Source organism: Octopus sinensis, linkage group LG4, assembly GCF_006345805.1.
Source record: "Octopus sinensis linkage group LG4, ASM634580v1, whole genome shotgun sequence".
Lineage (NCBI taxonomy): Eukaryota > Metazoa > Mollusca > Cephalopoda > Octopoda > Octopodidae > Octopus > Octopus sinensis.
In genome coordinates, this window is record NC_043000.1 from 44,971,837 (window position 1) to 44,986,147 (window position 14,311).

The following is a 14,311-nucleotide window of genomic DNA, read 5'->3' on the forward strand; positions in this document are numbered from 1 at the left end:
ACCATCATCATCACTATCATTGTCCTCATCAACATCATCATCCTCATCGTCGTTATTGTCCTCCTCCTCATCCTCGTCATCATAATCATCATCAAGATCATCATTATTATCAGCATTCTCTGCATCATTATCAACATCCACAACATCATCAGATATTTGTAGAACAGGACCCATAGTAATGACCTGAGTAACAGTTTCAAATTTAGTGCATATAGAGTTACCACTATGAGCAGCATCACCTTCGACTTCATATTCAACTTAATTGCCAAATATTTTATACATATTTTTTTAACACATTGATATTAGTGTTATTGGCTTCAAGTATTGAAAGCTTCCACAAATCATTGCAATTTCTTAATGCCTAAATGCTCTACCTCTAATGACTTGGATCTTCCTTGCATAATCATACAAATGTTGCCTTTGTAAAGTGTTTCACTTGAAATTTTAAGTTGGTAAATTATGTTTGATTCAGGTGGTGAGCTGGCAGAATGGTTGTCATGCTGGGAAAAATGTTTAATGGTATTTTTTGTGACTTTACTTTCTGAGTTCAAATGCCACTGGGGTTGACTTTGATTTTCATCCTCTCAGGGTCGATAAAGCAAGTACCAGCTAAACACTGGGTTCTAAGTAATTGTCCTACCCTCTAACTGGAATGCACTTGCCTTGTGCCAAATTTGATTCCAATTTATATATGTTTAACTGTCCTTTCTATAATTAAATGATACAGAACATATATATATATATATATATATATATATATATATATATATATATGTATGTATGTATTTCGTTTTTGGATTACAAGATTCTTTATCTGAGTTCGTGTGTTGAAGCATATTCTGTTGTGTCTGTGGAGAGTCAAATTATCTCTCTATATATAAATATATATATACGTATATATATATATATATATATATATATATATATATATATATATATATATATATATATATATATATTATATATATATATATATATATAATATATATATATATATAGATAGATAGATAGATAGATAGATACAAGCTTGTGCTTGTATTGTATATATACTTATTAGCAATTTGTGAATAATCACAGCTCATGTGATGGAGAACAACAGAAATTTTAGAGATTGCTAGTTTCTGTAGCAAGTGCTGAATGGTGAAAATGGGACAAATGTGTCACAATAGATAAGTTCAGTCCCTTTTGCATATATTAGAAATGAAATTCCAGTGGAATTTCACTAAGAAATATGATTTGCTAGTTTTGTTTAGACAATATTACATCAAATATTGCACATTACATCAGAATAAATCATGCAAATGTTCAGCTTTAGTTCAAGGAAACCCTGCAAGAGCTTTATCAACCTAACTCCCCGCTAAGAAGATTCTGCCTTTCTAAGGCATTAGTATTATAGTAAACTCCTCATTACATTGGATGCCATCCTAAGAGATCATGCAGTACTTACTGCACAGGTTGTGAGTACTGCAAAGTAAGTTTTTTCAGGTTATGTACTCCTTCAGGTGAAAGGGTACACAATCTCCATTGTATTGTTTTAGTGAAACAACATGGTCAGCATGACTTGGAGCCTGCTTGACGAAGCTTCAACGTATTTATCTAGGATACGTAACAGCAATATCTCTCTCTCTCTCTCTCAAAAACAATGGCATTTGAAATAGCTTAAAGTATCTCTTCACAAGAAAACTTAACTTTCTTACGACTGTCGTCAACTGAGCTTCCTATCAACTACTTTTAGACAGTTAGTTGACAGCATTGTCTTGTCATTTTCAATAAAACATTATCGAAATTCTAATGAAAATTCTAATGGGAGACATATCTTATCTACTGCATCAAAGATGTCTAGCATTCAGCATCTGTTAACTCATCTAGCACTCGTTTACCTCTTTTCCATTATTTGGTATAAACCAATAGGAATAAAATATAAACATCACTCAATGTCAATCAACCATCTCTAAAGCACGTGGCTAACTTACCACTCGGAGCAACGTTATCTGAAGTCACAAATGTTTTTCTATTAATGTTTGTGTGTATGCATATATATATATATATATATATATATATATATATATGTATGTATGTATGTATGTATGTATTTATATATGTATATTTATGCATATATATACACACACACATAGATATATAAATACACACACACACACATATATATATATATATATATATATATATATACATATGGAATGTATGCATGCAAAAATGCATGTATCTATATATATATATATATATATATATATATATATATATCTGTGTGTGTATATTTATATCACTGTATTAATACACTTACACACCTACATATGCATGATGTATATACGTATGTATTTATGTATGTATCTATGTATGTACATTAAAGCAAAAGATACATTATGGCTTCACTTTATTTTTCCAGGATACTGATTTTCTTTTTGGGAACACAAAAGCCAACTGATGATTCAAAAAAAAAACTTTATCAAAAATTAATAAAACGTAGAAACAATGAAATGAAATAGAAAATATTCTGTACAAAAGTGAAAGAAAACTAGACACAGTGTCTGTTGATATTTTGAAGAGAAGTCTTTTTATTTTTTTATTCTGATGTATCCAAAAATAACACTTGAGTCCATGACTGTAAATAAATTCTTTGATATCTGGTTTAAAAGAAAAGATATAGAGGAAAGTATTTATAATAGATACCAAACATTTATCAGTTCCAGGAATGTTTAAAAGGATTTCAACCAAAATTTATGATTTGATATAACTTTTCTTTCATTATGCATCATGATAATATTCAAAAGATTTAAATGTCCAAAGAGGTGAGATATATCTTTGAATTCCGGAATGTGTAAAAATAGAAAACAATAATAATGAAAATATATGAATGATTTTCACTTTTTTCCCCGAGTAATATCATTGACAATAAAATATTTTCAAAAGAAATTTTTTTGTTCATTTTACTTCTTGTTATTTTCTTTATAAATATTTATTCCATTTTTCCGTGCAAAGATCTTAGGTAAGTAATTTATTTTGAATAAAAGTATTTAACTATCAGAAATTACATTTGAAAGAATTCAAATAAAAGCCAATAAACCAAGAGTAAAAATAGATAAAGGGAGAAAAAAAGAAATAAATGTTTAAATATATTATATATGAAAGTTGACAAAATTCTTTGAAGTTGCAGGATAATATAGAAAAAAAAGACATAAGTTGAATTATGCCAAGACCAAAGCACAGTGCCAAAATGTCTGAAGAATTTGCTAGAGAATGAGGCTACTTTTTCAAGATTCAGAAATTGTTTTAATTTTGATCTTTCAAGTTCATCTTAAAGTCTTACAACAAACCTATAGTAATTGCTATTGATATAGTCTCAATACAAAAACATAGTTCATCATATACATCTTAAATTTTATTATCAAAGTAAGGAAATAAAATCTTATATAAAAAAACTAAAACTAAATATAGAAAATAAGTTTAGTAGACCAATGGCATGACTTTAGATAAACAATTTGAAATATTAACTGAATGGCATATAAGGAATCCTTAACTCATTTAAATTTGCATCTTAATTGGGGAAAAAATACAAGAACCCCATCACCGATTTTAGCATCTCTTTTAAGAAAAGAAGAAATAATTTCAAAATTAAGAATTAATTTCACAAGATATGACCTTTGTTAACAGGCCAGGTAACTACTATAGGCAAGTTTTGGATTTATTACACCTTCTAAGTGAAGTGTAGATAAAGGAGCCCTCAATAAAAATCCTTTTCACAATTTTATATGCCTAAAAATATCTGTTAACTAATTTAATTGGGTTCTAGTTTGGCTGACAAGTTTGACTGACAAATTTGACTGTCAAAATGAAAATTTGAAATGGGCAGTGAAATGCATACAGTATCCAAATCAATGTATCAGAGTATTGGACATACAGCATGGCAAGATAATGAGGCCTGTAATATTGAAATTAAAAATTGGATGGTTATTGTTAATTTCTTACAAAATATATCTATTAACAAATGTTTTATTTTGGTTCTAAAATTATCTGCAGAAGACATTTTGACAATTGTCATCATATGTGCCTTAATGGATGCAGGTATAGTCATGTGGGAAAAAGTTTGTTTTAGATTCAATCCCACTGTAATGACACTTGGACAATTGTCTTCTACTGCCATTTTGTTTCAAACAAAACTCTGAAAGTGAAATTTAGCAGACGAAACCTATTTTGTAGCCTATTGTTGTGGGGTGGGCAGGGTCTTTTCCTGTTACTCTTGCTGAGTTCAGAGACAAGTTTAGTAAGAAGTTAGGGGTGGATTAAGGCTTAATCCTAAGACTTATCTTATTCATCATAGTTTTAGAGACCATGGAAAGTGTTTTATTATGTAGTTCATATACATGAATTTATAGTGGAATTAGTGAAGAAATTCCAAGCATGATAGCTCATCCCAGAATCGAGGGGACCCAAAGTAAACTTGGCATGAGTTAGGGTACTAGTTAATAGGAAAAGAGGCAGGATGCTGATATTGTGGAAATGATTTAGCTTGATGAGTAGAGAAAGAGTAAGTATAAACTCCATATTCTGTATCATATGTAAGCTATGGACACACGAAGTGTCGTGAAATCTCCTGCAGGCTAACAGAGGTGGCATTCCTTGTATATAGCAGATGCACTGAAGCAATATATACTAAAAGCATATTGGAAATGCATTTCCTTGAAAGGTTCAGAGACTTATTTATTAGTTGTGCCAGGAGCAAAGATTTTTTACAGAGTTAAGATCAAAATAATTAAAATTGGTGTTAGAACTGTGATGATACAGAATAGTGAGATGTTGGTAATCAAGTCAGAAAAATTTGAAGGAAATGAAACTAGCACGCTCCTATATAGCTGCAATGCTTGTGTGCATAAATTACAGAGTATAACTGAGCTGAGAGAAAATTTAAGTATGAAAAGAATCAAATTTAGAGTGTAACTGCACTGGTACGTGATGCATGTGTAGAATAATTGTTGCATAAGAATGTGAAAATACTCCAGTTAATGAAACCTCCAAAAGAGGCTGAACTGAACTAAAAGAGGCAATATAGTGAAGTTTGATCTGAAGGTGTTTCATTTTATGTGAAGATGATATGGGACTGTAATGATTAGAGATATGAATTGTTACAAAAGACCCATCTACAATTAGAGAAAAAGCACGTTGACACAAGGTTAGTGTTTGTGTATATGGTTTCTATTTGTACTTGCTAAGCCTACATCTAATGCCACCTCACCTTACTCCATAACTCTGTTTCTTCTAATTGGCTTTCTATAGATTATAAGGAATACGTTTGTATTTTGATGTTATTTCTTTTAACGTTGTAAACAGAGGAGAAAGAGTTAATACTCATGTTCTTTTTTGGGGATCATTGAGACTTGATAGAGGTAGGGTAAAAGGTTATCCTCAGACCAGTGGCCTGATGCAAATGCTTCCAAGAGTTTGGAATCAGTACTGAATTCACTCAACACTCAAGTATAGTGTAGGATGACAATGATGATGATAATGATAATGATGATAACGATGATGGTGATGATGGTGGTGATGAGGATGAGGAGGTGAAGGAAGAGAAGGAGGAGCAGAGTAGGACTAGGTGTCATATTTATGTGGGGATGTGTAAAGGTAGTATATGTGATAAGAGTATGTGAGGAAAATAGTAAAGTGTACGAAGTGGGACCTTATGGCGAAGGTATGCAATTTACTTGACAAGGACCCAGATGAGAAGGTTTACTCTTATTTCCATCTTTTATGTTTTATGTTTTTTTACTTGCTTTGATCCTGTGGCATCACCTTAACACCTTAGTTCAATGAATTGTCCCCAGTAATTTTTTAAGGCTGGTATTTATTCTTTTGGATTGTTTTGCTGAACCACTAAGTTACAGTGTCATAAACACACCAATACTGATTAACAAGCAGCAGTATGGGACAAACATAGACACACACACACACACAGACACACACACACACACAGACACACACACACACACACACATACACACACACACACAATTGCTGAAGGTGCCAATCAGTGGGACTAAACACAGGACCATGTGATTGGGAGATAAGCTTATTACCAGATAGTAACACGTGCACTTTGGTATATAAGACCTACTAATATTAGTAACATATTCATTTACTTGAGAGATCTTGAATTGAGCTTCTATGAAAAATCCTTTCTTTATTTTCCTCCACCTTTATTAAGCTATGTCCCAAGAAAATACTAAATGTGCATGTATGTGTGCCTCTCTGTGTGTGCATGTGTGTGTCCATGTATGTGTGTGCTATTTGAAATTAAAATCAAAGTAAAACATCAAAATTACAATTTGCTAATATTACAAGTTTTTCCCAGTCTTGTGGTTTTTCATTGTACACATATCCAATATCAAAATTTGATCAAGAAAATGAAGTTGTGTCACTATTTTTATCACACTCTCTTCTTTTCTTGTCGTTATTACCATTTCAGCTCATCCATATCTTGATGCTGTCTAGCCTTTAAATATTCTCATATTTGAAGTAGACTATTCACCAAATGCAATTTTATGCCTCAGTAAATAAATGCTAAATTATCATAAAAGGAAAGTGTTCTCTATATCTAAAATTTATTTCTTAGAAATCTCTTGTAAAAGAAAAAATATACATGTACACCTAGATATATGTATGTATATGTATATGAGTGTAAATCTATCTATATGTATATGTCAATGTGCATGGCCTAGTAGTTAGATTGTTGTACTCACAAATACAAGATCAAGGTTTCAGTTCCTGGAATGGATGGAATGTTGTGTTCTTCAGCAAAAAACTTCATCTCATGCTGCTCTGCAACAGATTTGATACTTGACATGTGGCACATGTTCAGGCAACCTTGATTTGATGAAGCGGGTGAGCTAATGTACAACACAATCATCTGTTCAATATAAGCAAATAATTTGTGGAGGTTATTCAGCAAGAAATTGCAGAAATATCTTTTGGGGATTATAAGAAAATGCCAGCAGCATCACCATCATATATATATCAATACACACACACACACACACACAAACAAACAAACAAACACGCACATGATGATCAGAATTCTGCAGCTCTTGGTGTTCCCAATTGGATATGCAAATTATATGGGTGTCTTTTCAATACACTGTTTGGTTTAAAAAGCCACATGATGGATTTAAGGTGTAGATACAAGCAGTGCTCAGACTCTGCATAAGGAGTAGACAACCACTATATATGAAAAATGTACTGTCCATAAGCTATAGATTTTTTATTATTGTATATAAAATAAGAGACAGATCTTATGATAGTTCTGAACTTTAATTACTGCTTCATCATTGAATATATATATATATATGTATTTTCTTTTTCTTCTTCTTCCAAGTAAGTTTTATTTTATATATATATATATATATATATATATATATATATTTCGTTTTGGGACTTGGTTTGCAAGATTCTTTATGTGATTATAAGGCACAAAAATAAAATGACTCTCCCCAGACACAATAGTATATATATATATTTACCGTATATATATATATATATATATATACACCGCATATACTTGAGTAATAGTCGATTTCATGTAAATCTTGACCCCCTATTTTTGGCCAAGAAATGAGTAATTTTCCACAGATCCCGTATAAGAGTCGACCCTAATATTTCATGAATAACTGGACAACATTTGTAGGTCAGGTTATTGTATTATCATGTACTTAGAAATAACACTGTTACAAAATTATGTGGCCACCTTACTGTAACCTGCTCTTTAGGTGGAATGCTTGGTGCTTATAATGGAATGCTCAGTGCTAATATTAAAATACCTATTTCTTTATTACCCACAAGGGGCTAAACACAGAGGGGACAAACAAGGACAGACATAGGTATTAAGTCGATTACATCGACCCCAGTGCGTAACTGGCACTTAATTTATCGACCCCAAAAGGATGAAAGGCAAAGTCGACCTCAACGGAATTTGAACTCACAGCATAATGGCAGACGAAATACTGCTAAGCATTTCGCCCGGCATGCTAACATTTCTGCCAGCTCACCGCCTTAATATTAAAATACCATTTAATAGTGAACATCACACGTCTGTTGATGGGTGCTACATCACCATTACTAAAATGTTTGCTCAGGATATGTGACAAACCTTCATACATCTTCAAGCACAATAAACACATGTGTCATACACTTGTTGTTTACATGGTGGGAAATGTATTTCCCAGACAGCACTATTGGCAAATACTGACCAGTCTGAATTTGTACAAAGCCATGACTCTGGTAAAACTAAATGTATTCAATTAATCGCTAGATCCGTGGTTTCTGTGTGATCTTTGTATTTTCCTCATCTCCAAATACAATTAACACATGTCATACACTCATCTATTTACATAGTGAATAATGTGCTTTGCAAACAGCACTATCAGTGAACAACAGCAAACAACACTGTATAAATTTATACAGAGGCATGACTTTGGTAAGCCTAAAAACATTTAGCTAATCGCTAAATCAGTGGTTCCAATAACGTGGAATTCTTCAACATTATTTCTAAAAATGTGGAACCCCTAATAACTTTCAGGGAACCCTGGGGTTTTGCAGAAAATGGTTTGGAAATCCCTGCTCCAGATTAACAACCCTACACCATATTCTGGACGGTGAACAGTAATAATGGCACAGATACAATGGCACAATAACTTTACTGAAATATACACCATTGTCAAAAGAAGTGAAATAAAGTTTTACGTATGTATGTATATGTTTATATGAAAGAATGTATATAGTCACCATCTCTCTCTCTCTATATATATATATATATATATATATATATACACACACACCGGCTTATAACTTACAGTCATTACTTGTACACTCTCCCAAACATATGTATGCATATGTTTAATATATATATATATATATATATATATATACACACACCGGCTTATAACTTACAGTCATTACTTGTACACTCTCCCAAACATATGTATGCATATGTTTAATATATATATATATATATATATATATACATATGCACACTCACACATACATAAGCACACAGACTCTCCCTCTCTCTTCCTCTGTGTGAATATATACATATATATATATTAATACATATATATATATTGATATTTGTATGTATGAATAAAGTGAAAAATGGAACTGTTAAAATATGGACTATCTTATCAATCTCACAAATTTTAATTAAAAAATTACCAGTTCAAAACCACAGTCGTGCACACCCATGACTGACACCAAGAATTATGTGTTGGAGCTTTGTTCTTGTAAAACAAGACCCCCTTATCGGTTTTCGTGTCTGTTAGGCCATGATAGCTTTTCATAATTGCCTCAACAAGTTGGTAAGATACTCTCCATTGATGTTGTGTCCCAATGGACGATAGTCAATAAACACACTTTTTGCATCCCCCAAAATACTGAGGCCTTCACTTTCCCTGTTGATGAAATGACTTTTATTGGAGCAGGTAAGGAGAAGTGTTTCCACTACATGGATTGTCTCTTTTTTCTTTTTCTCTACTCATTCTAGGTTAGGAAACATTCAACCAAACTGGCTAGATCTCCCTCAGACAATGTTAGATATTCCAGTGATGTGATCATCCTGGGGTGCTTTTGATCAGGTATAAATAGATATGGTACTCACTGAGTAGAAACCTTCATCATGCTAAGTTCCTTGTACACAATATTCTCAATTCTCTCACAGGATATGCTAATAGAAGTAATTGAAGGTGATAATATAATGAGGACAAAGCAAATAGATAATATATGATGCTAGAACTAATCTTGCACCTAAGATATAGATCAAAACAAAAACAATCAAAGAATGTGCACAATGAACTTTAATCAAAGGAACAGAAGGGGATCTAATGTTTATAAATATGTATGTATAAATCTAATGTGTATAAATATGTATGTGTGTATAAATATATGTATACTTATTTTCTTATGTGCTTATGAGGTTTGTGTCCTATATTCAAGCATAATAAACACCAGCCAATAAAGATTTTTTACCATTATTAATAGATTTGCATTTCTATTGCCCAATGTTTCCAGCTTCATTCATCTACTTACTTCAATCTCTATGTCTTGTTTCTGTTCTAATATTTGCTAAATTCTTGTTTTTTTACTTAAGTCTACTCTTATTATAATAAGCTATTGCCACTATGATAGTTATTACCGCAAAACCCTTTTATCTTTTATCATTACCAAAGCTATATTATTTCATTATTATTTCTTGGACACAACACTGAACTTTTCCTTCTGTTTTTTTTTTTTGTTTTTTTTGTGTAATTCTTTGATATGTTCTTAGTGCTTCTGAGCACATTCCAAACCTAAGATTCACCACCTATTTGAAGAGCTTTCAGCAATTTTGAAATTTCAGGACTAAATTATAACTGAACCAATTGTTATTTCTCCTTTAATATCTTACCAAAATACATATATCTATCATTTTCAACGATGTTAATGGTAACTTTGGAATTATATCCCCTTAAATTAGGTCATTGCAGAAATTTTGATTAAAACAAAATATTCTTCTTAATATCTATGATGATATCTCAATCATGTCTGGAAAAATAATTGGTTTTCCTTACCCGATGTCTGAAATTAAGACACTGACAAATCCCATACTCACACTTTCTAACTACATGACATCTAAAATAGCAGGCAATTATAGTAGTAGCAACAATAACTTCAGTAAGTTCTATATTATAACATCAGCATTGCAACAAAGATAACAAACTTCTATGGCAATAAGCCAGTGTACAAGATTTGAACAAGATTTTTTTTTTATTATATTTCATTAAGATATCAGAGAAATTGAATACATGTTCTTGTACTGATGATCGGTGTTCTGTAACAGATATCATCACTTGACAGGTACATAAAGAGAGCAAGTTAATTTTATTTCATAAGTAGTTTTCTAACTTTCTTCATCTTTGATTTTCCAAGACTATTTTATGCATTACATATGAAATTTGAATGAGAAAAGAAAACTATATTTTCAGAAATAACATATATGATATAAAACATGTTCACCATTAGCTGATAATAAGTGCTAAACTCTTTTTCAAAGCCTGATGTTTTTTGAACTCACACACATATATAAACACACATGCAGTGACACATATACATGTGTGTGTGTGCAGACGCTGAAACACACATGTGTACATAGGTGATACTTCACAGCACACTTTCCAATACTTCATAGATTTAGACATTGTTCTCTAATAGTGCTAAAATATTTAAATGCTAATTAAAGAACTTGGACAAAAACGTCTTTTGAAGAAAACAGAATGGAATATAAACATTTAAAATATATCCTACGAAACAGACACACCCACACTCACACACATATATATTAACCCTTGTACTACCAGAGAAAATGTATGTCACTAATTACTAACAGAATACCATGGACCCAATATTATTCTTTTAATTAAATTTTATTCAAACTACCACTATTTCTTAGCTACATTATATATGCTATGAGGTGAATGAAGAATTACTGTTTACTTTTTTACTATTTTACTTGTTTCAGTCATTTGACTGTGACCATGCTGGAACACCGCCTTTAATCGAGCAACTCGACCCCGGGACTTATTCTTTTGTAAGCCCAGTACTTATTCTATCGGTCTCTTTTGCTGAACCGCTAAGTAATGGGGACATAAACACACCAGCATCGGTTGTCAAGCAATGCTAGGGGGACAAACACAGACACACAAACACATACACATACATACATATATATATATATATATATATAATATATATATACGACAGGCTTCTTTCAGTTTCCGTCTACCAAATCCACTCACAAGGCTTTGGTCGGCCCGAGGCTATAGTAGAAGACACTTGCCCAAGGTGCCACGCAGTGGGACTGAACCCAGAAGCATGTGGTCGGTAAACAAGCTACTTACCACACAGCCACTCCTCTCACAATTTTAATTTTAAAAATACCGCTTACAAAATATATTATAAATTTTTAAAATTACAAAAATACAGAATTACAGCTCTTTATGGCAGTGAATGCAGGCAACATTGGAATGTTCCTGGCAAACATGGATATTGCAATTCTAACATGTAGCACAAGTTTTCCTGTCTTTTTTGGGGCCCCACAAAGAACATCTTAGGTTTTTTTTTTTGGGGCTGAGGAATCTCAAATGAGGTTGAAGATTGTCTTCTTTTCTTGTTTGGCTGAGAAATATTAGCAGAACTTGGAGATTTTTTGTCATGTCCTTGTTTAGCATTAATTCCAGCAATTTCTTTTCCTAACTGAATTAGGCACTGTCTTCTTTTATCCTTGAAACTTTGCAAGTGAAGCTGTTAAGCAACAATGAAAGCATTCCCTGTACTTATATCAATCATGTTGTAGAATATAACCATAGGCCATCTTCAAGTAATTCTTCTGTAAATGTATGTCCTTACCATCTTATCTAGAGTATCTACTCCTCCTTTTCTTTTGTTGTAACATGTAATAACTTCAGGTTTCTTTTGAGTACTTTTTGAATCAACTGAAGGCTAAGAGTGCATTGTACTCATAAGTGTGACAACATAATTTTTCTTGGGACAATAAGATAAGATCATAGAATCCTTTTGAGATCCAAATATTGGGCTGTTGATTTTTCGTTCTTTTTCATTTGTGAAAGCACTTGGAAGTTCAACTCTTTTCTTTCTAATTGTTACAACTAAAGTAGTTTTCTTGTTAAGCCCATACTAGACTTGTAAACTAAAGTAGCTTTCTTGTTAAGCCAATACTAGACTTGTAAAACAATTATCACAAATTATATTACATCCATTATTTTCAAGTTCTTTTACTAGGTCTTCAACAACTCTTGTACCTTGATTTGCCTCTCTCCCTTAATTCGGTCTTTTCCAGTGTAGATATGCATTTCCAGGCATAAGATGTTTCACTGTCACATATTGCCCAAATTTTAATTCCATATTTCCCTGGTTTTGAAGGAACATTCATAATTGGGTGGCTTCCAGACAATTGTTTTTGAGTATCTTCCTCATTTGATGACACAGAACCTGAACTGTCCAACACACAATCACTTTCACAATCATTTTCAGAGCAATAGAAGGAATCACTACTATCTTCTTCCCATTCTTCATCTAATTCCAATAACCTTTTCAATATTTGGTATTCACTCAAGTTTTCATGTCTAGGCATATTGGAAAGCACAACTGAACTATATGAAACTTGATAGCAGACTAAAGGCAGATATTGCTCTCTCTCATATATTTATACACTCCTGAAAGATGATGTGATGTAATATATTGTAAGCATTGCATCATCACATAGAGATGTTGCATCACCCTATAATATAGAGGATTGAAGGTGATGCAATACCACACAATTTTATAGGAGTATTTTCATAATGTTTCCTATTTTATCTAAAACTCAGCAAATAAAAGGAATACAATTTTATCTAACTTATATCTGATAAATAGCTAGGAAAATGATATTTGATACTGCTTTTATTTTGTTTAGAATGACAAGAGTATTGTCTGAATTTAATTCTATGTTCCAATGTACCCTTATGATAATTAATGTATAACGTGAAATTTTCTAGCTTTTATAAACATATGGAAAATTTCCTATTTGACAAATAAAAAGAGTCAAGAAAAGAATAAGAGTCACGAGAAATCAGCAGAATCAAATAATATAAACAGTAGGAAAAAGCAACTGAGAAAACTGAAATGGGTCCATTTGGTAGACAGAAGTTTAATTTAATCTAAGATTTAATATTATGTTTCAGTGCTTATGGGTATATTTCTTCAGCCAGAAACTGAAAAAGTAATATTTTAGTGATTAGTCAATACATACCTACCTACATACATACATACATACATACATACATACATACATACATACATATATGCATGCATACATATATACATACATACACACATCCATCCAGCCATTCATACCAACCTACCTACCTACCTACATACATACATACATACTACATACATACATACATACATACATCATATATGCATGCATACATATATACATACATACACACATCCATCCAGCCATTCATACCAACCTACCTACCTACCTACTACATACATACATACATATATATATACATATGTTTTCTATGCCCTTGTAGTTGAATATAGCATGAACAAAATAGAAACTAAATAGCAAATTTTGTCTTACTGGGGCTATTGTTTAAATCTCAAATGTTTAAAAGTGTAAGAGTTAAATTCAAAAATTCCAACAAATTCACACATAGTAGATGCAAATAACATCTTTTCCTGCACATCTCTCGATTTGAAAATGAAATAT